The sequence below is a fragment of the Myxocyprinus asiaticus genome, chromosome 19 (genome assembly GCF_019703515.2).
Source record: "Myxocyprinus asiaticus isolate MX2 ecotype Aquarium Trade chromosome 19, UBuf_Myxa_2, whole genome shotgun sequence".
Classification (NCBI taxonomy): Eukaryota; Metazoa; Chordata; class Actinopteri; order Cypriniformes; family Catostomidae; genus Myxocyprinus; species Myxocyprinus asiaticus.
Window position 1 is genome coordinate 29,250,090 of NC_059362.1, and position 17,199 is coordinate 29,267,288.

General features: G+C 37.1%; 1 pseudogene; it reads left to right on the forward strand.

Annotated features, from left to right (window-relative positions):
• LOC127409956 (cell death regulator Aven-like) overlaps positions 1–17,199 on the forward strand; it is a 29,832-nt pseudogene that overhangs the window by 7,911 nt on the left and 4,722 nt on the right.

A 17,199-nucleotide genomic window follows, 5' to 3' on the forward strand; every position in this document is an offset into this window, starting at 1 on the left:
ACTGGCATATACCCTTATGCAAGCACCCTTTCTGGAATATTCCGGGTTTAATGCTAGTTAAGCTCAATCGCTAGCATTTGTGTCAGAATGTTATGTCATAATTGGACATTTTCTAGGTACAGTGGTTGTAAATTGACACAAGTAAATTGACTTTCATTTTTGTATTGTATAGTATTAATCGACAAGCTACAATGCGAAAATCATTCTCAACATTAATTACATTTTTCACAAAATAAACACATAAACTTGCATATATGATATAGACAAGGGGGGTAGTGTTCCTTCTGGTTTATCCATGACAGTTTCACAGGATTGCAGCCAGTCACTTTTTCTGACCAGCTCCCTTTGCTGTACTTCACCATGCTCTTTCAATTCGTCTGCTATCTGTCTGTCCATTGAAAAATAAGTAAGTTCACCTGTTAGAAGCCAAAACTGCCAATACACTATACCTCTGTACCAACAAGCCATATATGAATGTACCAATGAACCAATGTAATTTTGCATTATAATATGGCACTAATGGGTTAAGCCCTTGGTGTTGTTAATATCTAGCTATACCCATTCTTGTCAGTGATCACCTGGTTTTAGGCAGTCGAAACAAGAGGCTGGAGTATCACTAATGCACAAGTTTACTTTCTATCTTTATGTCATACTGCCATGTTGACGGGAAATGGCTTATGTAAGGCATTGCCATGCAAGGCTGGATTTCCAGGCCTCCAACTTTATTGATCATAATGAGATCATAATGGAGGATATGAGCCATATCATGTACCCCGGAGGACTAACAATAAGGGGCATAAATAGACAGTGACAGCTTCGCTGTGTTAGCTTGTCTGACCTTATATAGTATGTCTCCTCTGGGTCTCAGATGGCCCGCAGACACAACTTGGCCCTACACATTGGATCTGGTGTAGTGTACTCAGGTAACACTGCACTATGAGAGCACTGAATTGAAATTAAATGTCTGAATTTCATGACCTTGTTTAGCTGTGGGCTGATCTGTTGAGTGTCTGTGCCCCTGCAGAGAACGAAAGACACCGTAATACATTACTAGTGACATTGCACCTGTAGGACACCGCATCCCCTCCCCCTTCCCCCTCTGTAGCTTGATCCTCCACCTGTGGCCCTGGTTCTGTCAGTTTCCCCTGTTGGACCCTTGAAAACGACTGCACCCTGGCAGGCCACAGCACTCCAGATTGGACAAGCCAGATGTCTTTTTTTAGATTCTGTCAGCAACAGGATACTGCACCATTTAGAACTGAATTGAGAATGCCTTTTTTTAATTTTAAATTAAATTCCTGAATAGAGGTATTTGATTGGCGTTTTTGAATTTGAATTCAGCTAGCAAGTGGGATGCAGAATTATTCAAATTCAAATTTAAGGAGATAGAATTAAATTTGAATAAAATAATAAAAAAATTCAACTGCCCTAGGTGTAGGTTTTTAATAATACATTTATATTTCACATTTTCACATTTGCAGACACTTTAATCCAAAACAGCTTGCAGTGCATTCAAGGTATACATTTTCTCAGTTTGTGTGTTCCCTGGCAATCGAACCCATGGTCTTGGCGTTGCTAGCGCCATGCTCTACCTATTGAGCTACAGGAACCATCATGAATCACACATAAGCATGTTATCATACAAAATATATGGTATTTTCAGAAACATTAGATGATATAAATAATCAAAGTCTGCCACCCATGTACATTTGTTTTTAATATAATGTAAATTAACTTTCATTTTATGGACTAAAGTGGAAGAACATTTTCCAAAATGCTTTACCCCAAAGTCCTTTAAAATGGAGCCAAGAAACATTAAAAAGGCTTACAAAATGGACACCTTATACAGAAGACTTAAGAAGTTGCCCATTTTGTTGAACCAACTAAATTTCTTGAATTTATTTGAATTACAATTCAGTAAGTCCCAATTGGATTGAATTCAAGTGGAATTCCATTTAAATTCAAATTCATCATCCTGTGGCCAGGATTATCCATGGCTAATTCAAATCCCTACTCACAAATGATAAGAGAGCCAATTCTTAAATTCTGAGTTTTGCCAAACCTGGGTCAACAAGCAAGAATTTTGTTTTCCACAAAATGAGTAATTGAAATGGAATTGCCATTCTAATTGTATTTAAACATGATAACAAATGCTTACTAGAAGATATTTGAAAATTTGCTAGATTTAGAATTTTTTAAATTAGAAAGAGATTTAGAAATTACGTTAAAAGCTACTGTGTCATTTCTGTGCCACTAGCAGTACCAAACTTTATTGCAGTAATAATATTAATTTAAAAAATATTTCCCAAACATTCCCTCCATCTTCCATTGCTCAAACAAACAGGAAGTTCCGCCCCAAACTCACACCTTTGACTGAATGTCAGGCCGCTCAAACAAACAGGGCAATGTTCTGAAAGCAACAGTGTTTAGCCTTTTTCAGGAAATCAACCTACGAATGACTTACTTATAGTTGGGACAGAAGAAAGCATTTTAACATCAAACAAAAATACTCAAGCTTTAAATGTGCTGTAAGCGATTTCAGCCTCTCATCTGACTGTCGTAATCCACCACTCTCTATTTTGTTCCTCTTCTGGAAAGTCACTGAAAAGTAATAGTGGGGTTTTTTTTGTTTTTTTTTTCACTTGCTGTTGGAGCAAATGGGTAAGTGAAAATAATATTTTCTGTGGTCTCCCATTCACCACTGTCGAAGTTTACCCTGCAATCTTTTACTTCCGCTTTCCAAAACCCAGATGGTGAAAAAGGTCTGTTGAGAGCAAAAACGGATGTTAAAAGCAACAGCTGCAAAATAGCGCCCTCAACTGACAACTGCTCTGAACAACATGGTATAAAAATGCATTATGCCTCAATAATTCGATGCTACTACAATACTATAAAAATGCGCAAAATGAAGGACAGGCAGGACGCGTCATTTTCCGCGGACTGCGGACACATTTTTGTTTGCTGTTCAGAGTCTAGAGTTGTCACAGAGACAGGTGAGATATCTCACAACACTTATTTCATTAATATCTTTCAGCAGTCCAGTCTTTTTTGCATACCTTTCCATGAAAATATCGCTTACAGCACCTTTAAGTAATAAATATAATTAACTATTTACAGTATAATGAATTCACTATGTATAGAATTCACTATAATAGGATTTGAGTATATTTGAAAGGATTTTGACTACAGCAGGATCACACAAACCATGTTGTTTTCCCCAGTCTGGTCTGGTATTTTTTGAAGAGCACTACAGCTATCTTCGCTGTTGCATAATTTGCCTGGGTTTTGATCATGCACATATTAGTATTGAAGTGATTGTAGTCCCTGCATCAAACATGACCAGTAATTAATATTCAGGAGTGTGCTTTTCCACCCACACAGAGTATCAGAATGTCATCTCTGCATCTCTGTAATAATGTGTAAGAGTAACAACCACTGTGTTAATGACTGCATTCCTGTCTTTACACGAGCTCTCCTTCCCTCTCTGGTTTGTTTCTGATTATTTCCATATTGGCTGTGTATCTTTTCATCCATCTACCATAACTCTTCATGAGTTACCTTAGGCATAATTTTTCCCTATTGTCTCATTAACAGTTTCTTTCTAACTGTTTTTACAAGTTTAAGGTTCAAATACCACTTTTGCAGAAATAAGGATGTATAATGATACCTTTTAACTATTAATAGCCTGAATAATATTAGGTCCCAAATGAACCTGTTTTATAATGCTGCCAAGAAATGGTCCCTAGATGTTCCCCTAGAGTTCATTTATGCCCAAAAATGCATTATTTGGGCCAATATTCATATTTGGGGCATGAAGTCCTTTGGTATTTGTTTGGAAGTGACTATGTAGGTTTAATGTGGGCAGCCAATAAATAAATGTATTTCTCTATAATTTTGAATTTTTTCATGGATTCTCAGAGATGGGAATGCCTGTCATAAGAGATGAACAGGAAATTATCTTTATGCTTTTTAACATCTATAGAACGATTAAATTTGTTTTGGAAAGGCAGCAGCTTTTTCCACATCTGCCATGTACTGTAAATGTTCTTTTCAAATTAGAACATCAAGTAGCTTTTAGTAACTAGATTTACAAAGCAGTCCAGTCTTTTTCTTGGTTTATATAATCATTAAATTATGACATTTCTTTGGAATCTGTTTTGACCTTTGATCTGTTTTGAGCCTGCAATATTTTATTAATATTATATTTTTTTCGTGCTCCTCTTTTAAATGTTGGCATGCATTTTCCCCATAGTTGTTTTCTGAAGGTACTCCTCCTGCCTGAATTTTTTTACTTCAGTGTTTATCATTGGAAAAGCATCTTCTTTGATTAAAAGTAGTGCATCTCTATGGAAATAAATGACTCTTCAAAATCTCTTATTAAGATGAGCCACAGCTGTCTGCTAATGTAATGATCAGTCCAGCCCAGTGTCCCAGCAAAGCACTCAGGGTTTGCTTTAAACCCCTCTGCATGCAAAGATTCATCTGTTCGTTTGAAAAGTGTAGTTTTTCATAATTAAGTTTAGATCAAGACACAAATTACATATTTCTATGTTAATTTAGAAGGTTAAATCTAGCCATCCAGTCATCACTGCTGCAATGGGTGTTTACAGCATCACTGTAAACCGTTGAGGTAATTTAGCATCTTCAATTAATTATTTTTCCTCATTTGGAAAGATGTGGAAACTTAATAGTAGATTTTTTTTCTTTTGCTGTTAGAGCACAAGGGATTGCAGCAATAGTATTTGCCATGGTCTCCCAGTTTTCTTCCACTTTATGCCTGAAAGTGGTCCATTGCAGTTGGAGAGGCTTTTATGTTTAGGTAAAAATGTAAACATACATAAAGTGGAGAGATGCTATCCTTGTGGCTCCGTGAGCAGTGTAGGTCAGGTTGTGCAGGGGAGGACTGAGCTCATCAGTCATGAGCGGTGGATGACCTCTACTCTTTCTAATCCAGGGGAGCACAACCTAATGGCTCATCTCTGGGTAGCTCAGATGCCCTTTTGCGACCTTTCGTTAGTTCCAGGGGTTGTGTCATCATGGCTCGGATGCTAATTCACATCTTTCCTGGAACTCAAGGACACCATTGAGAATTTGTTGTGCTGAATTAATGGCAGTGGCGAGAAGGCCCCATTCACTTGAGGTGTGCCTCGCACTGTGGCTTCCCCATGTTCCCCAACTCTTGGGAGTCTGACTGTGGAATGGAATTGGAGGGCTGGAGAGATGGTGACATATAGGAAAGTAGATTCATGAATAAATAGTCAATAAATAGTTTAAATATAGGACAGTAGGAATTCTTGCTTGTTCAGAAGCTAATGAGTGTTATTAGTTTTTCCATTTGTAACAGTGGAAAGGCAGAGCAAATGTAAAACTTAGCACAGGTTAGACTCTCATAAGACTCAGTCCTTTGAGAACTGTGAGACTTCAGTCTTTTGTTTAAATGGTCTAGAACATGGCAATGGCTATTGTTTTTCAACCTTGCATGTCATCTTATCATAATGTTTTTGGTCTAATTGAAATTGCTGGAGCATATTTGCCCTAAAATGCAAAGCTTTGAATAACATTCTCCAGTGGAAAATGACAAAGTAGAGAACACATGGAGCAAGTAAGACAGAAAGCATTCATTTATTATTATTAAGGGATAATTCACCAAAATTAAAATGGTGTCCTCATTTACTTACCTCTTGTCTTGTTCCAAACCATTATGACTTTTTTAACGTGGAATTCAAAGGGAGATGTTAGGCAGATTTTTACTGACTGACAGCCTCAGTAACCATTCACTTTCACTGTATGGAAATCATGCAATTAAATTGAATTGTGATTTGAGGCTCTCAGTCCGTAACATTCTTCTTAACATGGCCTTTTGTTTTCCACAGAAAGAGAAAGTCATACAAGTTCGAAACAATGTAAGTGTGAGCAAATAATGACAGAATTTTTATTTTTGTGAGAAATAACCCTTTAATTCTTTTTTGGTATTGTAATGACTCCAAAACAGGAATTATTTTTCTCATTCTGCACTGTCGATGCCACATGGTGAGATACAAGGCTATAGTTCCAGTCAGTTCTTAACAGAGGCTTATTTATCCCCATCTCATATTCAGGAAGCATAGACCACTTTATAAACTTACTGATTTCTTTTCTATGGTTATGTAAAAAGCTGGGTTCAGATTTTTAATGATCTGAAGAAAAACTTTGTTTTAGACTGTTGGCCTGTTTCAAATATCCAAGCTGTGTTTATATGATTGCATAGTAGATAACCATTCAAGATGTGTTTTAAAATTAATTAATTGTCTGACATGCACAAAGTCTTTCCTTTTAAGTTTAATAACTAATAGGAAAACTGTTTGCATGCTCAGTGGCAGCTACTTTTGATGCTCATAGTTAATTGCTGTCTTATTGTTTTGAATGTTCGTCTTAATTTTTTTAAATTGCAATCATCACAGGCTGATTTATTTTGACTGTTCAATTGCGTTGTGTTAATTGGCCTGGGCATGATTTGCTCAAGAGCCGTGACATAAACGCAAATTAGCAGCTTTTTTCAAAGGGCTGTAACCTCCCTGAATAAAGTGCCATTTAATGTGTGTTTTGTTTAATGGTGTTGAACTTGTAGGTCCACACACCTTTTCATGGTCATTGTGTCATCCAGTATTATTTAGGCCCTTGAAAAAGCAAAGAACTGTTGCTGCTATTGGATTGCCAGGCTGCATAGATGATGACGCTCTCTGGGAGTGAATGACCTGTAGTTGTAGCACTGCTGCTTGTGCCTCTGCCCTCACTCATTCAGAGAGCAGGTCAGAGGACGGTACCCTGCAGAGAGAGACCCATCTGCCACACTGACATTCTGCCAACACTGCAGCACACTGACACTATAGAGCACACCTGATTTGCTACTGTGAACGTCTGTTTCTGTGACTCTTTAAGGAATATTCTGGGTTCAATACAATTTAAGCTTAATTGACAGTATTTGTGGCGTAATGTTGATTAACTTAATTTGAACTCACCCCTCTTTTTCTTTAAAAAAGCAAAAATTGAGGTTACAGTGAGACTTACAATGAAAGTGAAGGGGTTTAAAGGCAAAATGTGAAGATTATAATTTTATATAAGCACTTGCATTAAAGGGGTCATGTCATGAGGAATACAATTTTCCTTGATATTTTGACACATAAGAGGTCATTCTACTATAGAATCATACTGTAAATTCCAGAACTCAAAACTTAATCCCCAATGCAATAAAAGCATTTATTGAAAACAAACTGCCAAAAAGCCCCATTCTCTACTTCCGCAGCTTCCCTACGTCACTTGGGGTGCTCATTAATTCAAGACGGCCTCTACAGCAACAACATCAACGGCTATTTTAAAATCATTGCAACCGTGGCCCCGCCCACTGGTGCTCACTTGGCTTGTAAACAGAGACAGAGAGAAGGACAAAAGGCCTACTGTCTGTGGCCTAACTACTCCTGAACACGAAAGGGTACCCATCTGGACTATTTTGAATTATTTTTATATACAAACATGTACTACACAGATGTCTTTGACTGTTGTCATCTCTCTGGAACGCTTTTAAAAGACGCTGTGTCAAGTTTAAACTCTGAAGAGAAAATGCGTTTCATCAGCTGCTTGTGGCTCCTGTTGTTTTGATGTTTAAACAAAAATCAAGCTTTTCAAAAAGATCGTCAGAGACAGGGTGGAAAATTATCATATAATACAAAATTATGACTGTTTTGGTGAGAAAAAAACAAACTTTACTAACATTATCAGTGGACCTAAGGGAAGACAATGAAACTATAAAAAAGCATTTCATAAACCATTTAATTCTGTTAAAACTCATGTATCATTTGAGCTGTAAAGTTTTTTAAATCGTCATTTTTACAGTTGTTTTAGGGTTTTTTGACACTTCATCGTCATGGCAAAGAAGTTTTAAAATTGGCTACAGCTTTACACAGAAAAAGTTAGTAAGCAATTTTATCACGCTAAAACCATGTTAGCATGCATTTTGTTCACAGCTGAAGTCAGAAGTTTACATACACCTTAGCCAAATACTTTAAACTCAGTTTTACACAATTCCTAGAATTGAAAACATTCTCTGTCTTAAGTCAGTTAGGATCACTACTTTATTTTAAGAATGTTAAATGTCAGAATAATAGTAGAGAGAATGATTTATTTCAGCTTTTATTTCTTTCATCACATTCCCAGTGGGTCAAACATTTATATACACTTTGTTAGTATTTAGTAGCATTGCCTTTAAATTGTTTAATTTGGGTCAAATGTTTTGTGAAGCCTTCCACAAGATTCTCACAATAAGTTGCTGGAATTTTGGCCCATTCCTCCAGACAGAACTGGTGTAACTGAGTCAGGTTTGTTGGCCTCCTTGCTCGCACACACTTTTCAGTTCTACCCATAAATTTTCTATTGGATTGAGGTCAGGGCTTTGTGATGGCCATTCCAGTACCTTGACTTGTTGCCCTCAGCCATTTTGCCACAATTTTGGAGGAATGCTTGGGGTCATTGTCCATTTGGAAGACCCATTTGCGACCGAGCTTTAACTTTCTGGCTGATTTCTTGAGATGTTGCTTCAATATATCCACATATTTTTCCTTCCTCATGATGCCATCTATTTTGTGATGTGCACCAGTCCCTCCTGCAGCAAAGCACCCCCACAACATGATGCTGCCACCCCCATGATTCACGGTTGGGATGGTTTTTTTCGGCTTGCAAGCCTCACCCTTTTTCCTCCAAACATAACAATGGTCATTATGGCCATTTTTGTTTCATTAGACCAGAGGAGATTTCTCCAAAAAGTAAGATCTTTGTCCCCATGTGCACTTGCAAACTGTAGTCTGGCTTATTTATGGTGGTTTTGGAGCAGTGGCTTCTTTCTTGCTCAGCAGCCTTTCAGGTTATATTGATATAGGACTTGTTTTAATGTGGATATAGATACTTTACACAAGGTCCTTTGCTGTTGTTCTGGGATTGATTTGCACTTTTTGCACCAAACTACATTCATTTCTAGGAGACAGAATGAGTCTCTTTCCTGAGTGGTATGATGGCTATGTGGTCCCATGGTGTTTATTTTTGTGCACTATTGTTTGTACAGATGAACGTGGTACCTTCAGGTGTTTGGAAATTGCTCCCAAGGATGAACCAGACTTGTGGAGGTCCACAATTTGTTTCTGAGGTCTTGGCTGATTTCTTTTGATTTTCACATGATGCCAAGCAAAGAGGCACTGAGTACGAAGGTAGGCCTTAAAATACATCCACAGGTACACCTCCAATTCAGTACACCTCCTATCAGAAGCTAATTGTCTAAAGAATTTTCAAGCTGCTTAAAGGCACAGTTAACTTCTGATATTGCGATATAGTCAATTAAAAGTGAAACAATCTGTAAAAAATTGTTGGAAAAATTGCTCATGTCATGCACAAAGTAGATGTCCTAAACGACTTGCCAAAACTATAGTTTGCTAATATTAAATCTGTGGAGTGCTTAAAAAATGAGTTTTAATGACTTCAACCTAAGTGTATGTAAACTTCTGACTTCAACTGTATGTCTTGTGGATATACTTTTGAAAAAGTGAGTATTTTAATGTTTACGAACTGGCCCCCATTCACTTCCATTTAAAGTGCTTCACTGGAACCCAGATGTCAAAATAAATTTTTTGTGGTAATCAACATTATGCCACAAATGCTATCGATTGATCTTAACTTGTGTTGAACCTAGAATATTCCTTTAACTGGACATTTAAATGATGCATTCGTCCTTGGCCCCAACCAGGCTTGGGATGGCCCTGGTTCAGCCCCACACAATGCAATAGAAAGGCGTGTTGTTTTTGTGTTATTTCATGGCACGTGCACTTTTTGAAAGAAAAATGTTTTAATCTCAATGATAATTTCAATTCATATTCAATTGCAACTTGGAAATCATTCTTTTGCCGTGGTGCTGGAGATTCAGTTGTGGCGGAGAAGTTGCAGGAAACACTAGCGCAACATAAAAACAAATATTACCAGTGCTGGGTAGATTACTTCTGAAATGTAATCTGGTACTGATTACAAATTGCATAACATAAATTGTAATCAGTAACATATTAAGTACCAATTAACACTCCTTTTATTAAACATTAGTAAAAATGAAATCAATCAAACTTAATATTTCTCAGTTACTGAGTAAAACAAAGGTGCTTAAAGGGTCGTAAAAAAGAGGGGAATGGGAGATGGGGAGAATGTGGCTGGAGTTTATTTATATTTTTATTTCAGGCATTTTTTGGAGGTGTCTGGTGTACAGCACGAGTAAGTGTTCTTTATTTTTTATATTTAGTGAATTGTGTTTTTAAAACGTAATATTGTGAACTTTCACTCGCTTGTTTCTCATTTTCACGTCGGCTCCAGCCTCGTCTTAAAAAAAAGACTGTGATGTGCTGTGTGCGTTTGTAGGATGGTTATGTATTTATGTTGTCAGTGGAAAAGAGGGCCTGTATTGAGATCGGTTCTCAGTTTCCACGATAACCAGTACTGACATGAGCAGCATGGTGGAAAGGGGGTATGTTTGTGTGTTGTGTGTGTGTGTGTGTGTGTGTGGCTGTAAACTAAAGCCTATTGGCTGTTTTTTTAAAAAGGGACGAGCCTTTCGACATGTCCTGCCCCTACTTCCTGTTTCAGTTGGAAATACGTTAAAACACCAAATGGAACTGAGCTCGTCAGGGCACTTTACTGCAACTTCTACATGGCACAGTGGCCCCTCAACACACCAGAGCAAAAGATTAAAAAAACAATGACTTGGCCACTAACTCACCCATACCCAGCATGCCTGTGAAAGTGAGCATGTGGGCTAAACCTAATCCATAAAAATAACTAATCTGATTACTTAATCTAGATTACATTTAATCAGTTACTACTCAGCACTGAATTTTACTTAGTCCACCTTTAATTTCTGTTAACAGTAGGGATATATGCTGTCGCCAGTGCTGGGTGGTAATGATTACATCTAATCTGGATTACATAATCAGATTACAAAAATCAAGTACTTGTAATTGGATTAAATTGCATTTTTAAATACTCATAATCAGACTACAGTTACTTTTTTAGAGATTACATTATTCAGTATTAACAAGGCAATGGCAGTAAATTGTTAAAAATGTATTGATCATTTTCTTATCAATATCATCATATTCTTACTCCGAAGCACAATAGTCTCACAGATAAACATTTTGAGCATGTGCTCCTTTTACGTAAAATATGCACCTCAGCTAAGGAATAGGTAGTGGACTATTACTAAGTATTAAGGGTTAAAATTAAGTGTGTCAGAGCTGTTAGTTTTGACCTAGCAATGTAATTGTTGTTGATTTCCGGTTCATTTCTGTTTGCTCATGTAATGTTTTATGCACTTAAAATGATATATATATATATATATATATATATATATATATTATTTATTACTACCTTACCAATGGTGTGCAGCTCACACGTTGAACTTAATTGTTCCAAAGGATCTAGTGGATGCCATATCTAAGGGTCCTGCCCGCAGGGTACACAATAGTTCAACTGCAAAATGTGCAGCAACGTGGAACAAAGCCCATCGCTCTACTGATGCTGCTGATGCTGTGGAGTCCACAGCATGAAACTTGACATAAAACTTGACACAGTTGTGTTATGTACTCAGTGGAACTCTGCTGTTTTAAAATATTCTGCTCTTTTATAATATTCTTGCTGTTCAAACGATAATATCTTGCACATCAGCTTTGGAATAGACGATGGACTATCAGTAAGTAGCAAGGGTTCAAAGTGTTTAAGTGTATTTAGATGTAAGCTTTGACCTACGCAACGTCGTTTTATGGTGATTTTATGGTCATTAATGTTCGTAATGCTGCAATTGTTTTATGCACTTAAAATAAACTTGATATCTCATTGTTTTGAATTTCTAAACTTTGGCCATGCACTGTCATTGCTGTTAGACTTAATGTTTATTTCATTCATGTAATGTTTAGTGCACTTTTTAAAAATTCAGCTCTTTTTGTGAGGTTCTTTTTGTTAGTAATAAAGAATGGAATTTCTTCCTCTTTGTACTTTTATGTTAATATAATTATCCTACTCAAATGCATGTAACATAATATAGAATTAGGTTGAAAGTAATCCAAAATAATCTGATTATATTACCCAAAAATGTAATCTGTGAGATTACATTACTAATTGCATTTTGTTATCTACCCAGCACTGGCTGTCACTCTCTGCCAAAATATTTTTTTTTAATAAGCATTAGTCTGATTATGCCAATATTTGAAGCAGACCATATCAAAGCTATTTTTTCCAATTGAAATTAAGTTTTAAAAACTGTTGTCCAACATTTCCTCTTTATATTATAATATTTAAAAAAATAAGCAAAAATTAGTTGTCAGTCGATTAAAATTTTTGATCACGATTGATCACATAATTAATTGTAGTCACGATTAATTTTGAAAGTGCAGAAATTTGACTCTAAAAATATTATTTTCCTGTCAAAATGCATTTATTTCCTTCTTAGGAAAGAAAACAAAACAATATCTAACAATATAATGCTTTATTTACATTTTCCAAACAACTCTTCCACAGTATAAAGATAAAGATTTACTAAAATAACACCAATTCAAGTAACATTAACCGTTTCCAAAGTCTAAGTGGGAGTTTGACTAATTGAAAGAACTAGTCCCCACATAGGTTGCATATTCATTGCAACGGTAATGCCACGTTCATGATTCGCTCTAGCACCAAGCGCCACTTTGAACTCCACATGAAAAGCTCTCGCAGACAAAAATGTCTCATTCTGCGTTTTGATGATCGTTAAGACTTAAGAGTACTTCTGTGGTACTTTCTTAGGCTGAAAAATACTTGATTTCTGTCACAAGTTCCATCTAGGAACACTATTTGTACAACAAATAGTGTTAAGAGGTCCTCTCCAGGTAGTGATGTTGTGTGTATGTGTTGTGAAGTGTACATCAGTGTAATGACTCCGGACAGACGCATCACAAAGGTTCTACCCTTCCAACAAGTGTTTATGCTGGTTTATGCTATATTAACGGTAAATGCGTTAATTGCATTTAACAAAAATTGAACGCGTTAAATTTAATTTATCGCACACCTTGTGCATTCATTTTGACAGCTCTTGTAAAAACATATACCGGTAATGCAATACATTTTTTTATAAGCCAACAAAAGAGCAGAGATTTTGATTATTGGCCAATATATTGTTTATAGGTTGGCAAAAATGTAAATCAGCTTTTCATATTGCCTAAAATCTTAATTACATATTTTTACCCTTTATTTTCTGTTCTATAGCATAATCAAATGCAACACAACAGCATGTCTCTTGCACTTCGTTTGTTATATTTGCTAGCTACACTACTTGCTCAGTGCTTTGCTGGTCCTTGCCTCAGATGCTGACAGGACCTTTGCTCATTATTATGGCAGCAGTTTCCATGGAAATGTCACTGTTATTGAAAGAAACATGATAAAATAGCCTGGATGGCATCTCCTGTCCATAGCCATGTTTTCCACAGTAATGACATCAAGCGTTGCATACTTGGCAGTCTGCTCAGCTTTAGGAGGAATCTTGTTTCCTGTGACATCCATTCACTTCTCATTCAGCATGCTTGCCATATTAGTTCATAGACAAAATGGGGTGTTTGTTTTTCCTCTGGACTTTAGTCAGTGAAATCAACTGCATCTTACCAATTTTTATAATGTAGCTGCTGTACTTGAGCAACTGTTAAATATGTATTATTTATTAATATATATATTATTTGTTCATATTGAGATGTTATACTATACTCACTGTTACATGAACACAAAGCTTTTGGTGCTGGGATCATTCTCATATCCTCTTTTGTGAAGAAGGATCCATCCATTGACCTTGTGGCCCTGCACTGTATCATCAGCTGCCATGTGGCCAACTGCTCTTGGCAAGTGTGTCTTTACTGAAAGAGTTTTTCTGATGCTGGGGGCTGGAAGTGTTAGGCCTGCTATTCTGCCTCACCCTGGCTGGGACAGCTGTGCATGACAGACCCTTGTCTTCTTTCTTCAGCTGTCTGAACTTGCTGCTGCCTCAGAATTCACGCTGCTTGTCTGTGCCAAAGAGAAATGACTTCAAAAGATGACACATGTTCAGCTGCTGCTGTGAAGGTGTGTAGTGAAATAATGTAGCTGTCACAGTTATTCACCGTTCTGTTCCCAATCTTCCTCACCTGTCCTCCACTTCTTCATCAGCACCTGTGTATATTAATACCTTCCAGTTTTATTCATTCCTTTGTCAGTTCTTGTATTGTTACATTGTGTTGTTAAAGTGTTATTTAGTTGGTTTAGTGATGTTTAGCATTCTAGTTTGTTCCACTCCAGCTGGTTTCCTTGGCTAATTCCATGTTTGATGTTTATTCCACTCCAGCGTGTTTTCCTTGTATGATCGATGTTCCACTCCTGCATCTACAATTAAAAGTCTGAAAGATTACTCCTGCATCTCCTCTCTTCCTCTCCACTAACCCAACGTTACAGTAGCTCCAAATGTTTGTGTTATTTTTCTTGGCAGTGTCCTAATGACCCAGACCAGTAATAATTGAACTATTGTTGAGAACAAACTAGAAGGAATATATCTGAATAAAACTGCTCTTTAACATGGTCAATGTGTTCACAAATTGTAGAAGTATCTTTAATTTTCTTGCTGCAGCAAACTGGATTTTTTTTTCTCCAGGATTTGATTTATAAATATATGTACTGTGTGTGTGTTTGTGCGTGCACGCGCACTTAGCATTTTTTAGGAACACTATGATCCTAATAAAGTGCCATATGTGGTCTTCTGACTATTTGCCTCAAGGTTCGACGTGTTGTGCATTCTGAGATTCTATTCTGCTCACTACAATTGTACAGAGTGGTTATCTGAGTTACCGTAGCCTTAACATTAGCTCGAACCAGTCTGGCCATTCTCCGTTGACATCTCTCATAAGCAAGGCACTTCTGTCCACAGAACTGCCACTCACTGGATGTTTTTTGTTTTTGGCACCATTTGGAGTAAATTCTAGAGACTGTTGTGTGTGAAAATCCCAGGAGATCAGCAGTTACAGAAATACTCAAACCAGCCCATCTGGCACCAACAATCATCCATGCGATTATCTAATCAGCCAATCGTGTGACAGCAGTGCAGTGACTAAATTCATGCATATACAGGTCAGGAGCTTCAGTTAATATTCACTTCAACCATCAGAATGGGGAAAAAATGTGATCTCAGTGATTTGGAGCGTGGCATGATTGTTGGTGCCAGACGGGTTGGTTTGAGTATTTCTGTAACTGCTGATCTCCTAGGATTTTCACGCACAACAGTCTCTAGAATATACTCCGAATAGTGCCAAAAACAAAAAAACATCCAGTGAGCGGCAGTTCTGTGGACGGAAATGCCTTATTGATGAGAGAGGTCAACAGAGAATGGCCAGACTAGTTTGAACTGACAAAGGCTACGGTAACTCAGATAACCGCTCTGTACAATTGTGGTGAGAAGAATACTGAGATGCGGGTTGGCGCTGTGTTGGTGGCTCGAGGGGGACCTACACAATATTAGGCAGGTGGTTTTAATGTTGTGGCTGATTGGTGTATTAGTCTACACTAAACATAATGCCGTTTTTTATTACTCTGAGGAACTACATGAATATTTTGACTTCAAGAGGAATTAATAAATACGTTTTTAATACTTTTATTCAATAATAAATATTATTTTCCTTATAAATTGCACCTCTAAAGTTAAGGTGTGTGTTACTCAGGTGTCTTTCCAAAGGAATAATAATTCCCTTAACATGGAGTTAATTAGCAACATGTGAGATTTTTACTAAAAGCAGCACACATTCGTAATTTCACTGGAATCAGAATTTACAGTAAGTTAAAAAAAAATTTACATAGCATTTGAATTTGTGTGACTAGACTTTTCATTCAGTGAACGAGTCCAGAAGTGTAAGCATAATTTGCATTATGTACTGCTCTCCTAAATGTGTTTCTATTAATACAACAGTGGCTGGTGACTCAGTGTGTGTATTGTGTTTAAGCTTTTGATGATATATGTATTTTTTCAATAGATGTACAACCTTCCTATCTATTTTAGGTGACTCTTCCTCACAGTTCAGGTTCTCTGATGAAAAGGACTGGGAGATGGACTCTCTTGCAAAAAATCAGGTACTGATTGGTAATTATCAGTCATTTCAAGTATTATGATTCATTTTTAGCTAACTTGTTTGTGTTTTTTCCACTCAATTATTGAAATCCTGTTGGCTGTTTGAGGAAATATCAGTCAATGAAGGATTCTCATGGTTGATTGTGACTTTGTCAGATTCCAGCTCTGTTTAGGCCTGCCAGCTTTAGCTCAGAATCTGCAAGAGCTTCCATTGCACACAAGACTAAACCTGGAGGTTGAGCTTGTTGAAATACTTTGAAATACTAGTACTATGAAGAGCTTTTCTTGTAAGATAAAAAAGACTATTATAAAATGAATGGTTTCCGTTTCAAGTTCTGATTGGATAAGCCATGTTCAAAGGCATTATGATGCACATTCTATATTAATGTGCGATGATGTTCTATATCATCTGCCATCAGTGACGATGCCTCATAAAACAGACTCCACTGTAATATGTGGATTGAAAGCTCCTCAGGCAGGCCGAGAGTCAGGGCTGGGCGTTACCTGTTCTTTAAAGCCCGTTCCAGGTACCACACCGTCTCTTGCAGTCCCGACAACAGTCCAGTCTGACACGGATGATGCTGACAAGGAGCTAGACCCTCTCCTCAACTTGCAGAAGCCTGTTACAGAACTTCCTCCAAACGAATCCATCACTACAGTGGATCAGGTGCTAAACAACACAGTGCAAGGTATTCACATAGATTGCATAGGTTATTTTTTCTATGCTCATGGAATATCCCAGGTTCAATACAAGTTAAACTCAATTGACAGCATTTGTGGCATAATGCTGATTACCATATATAATACATTTTAACTTGTCCTTCCTTTTCCTTATGTAAACATTAAAATACTCACTGTTTTAAACAGGACTGGGTGAAAATTTAAATTTTCGGATTCTTGGATCCAGAGATCCCTCTATAATGCAAGTAAATCACTCGCATGTGCAACCAAATCTCACGCTATGCGAATAAAAATGTCTCTGATTAGCCACTGGCTAGTAAATGTTCAGATTTCACTCACCAGTGATTGAGTAA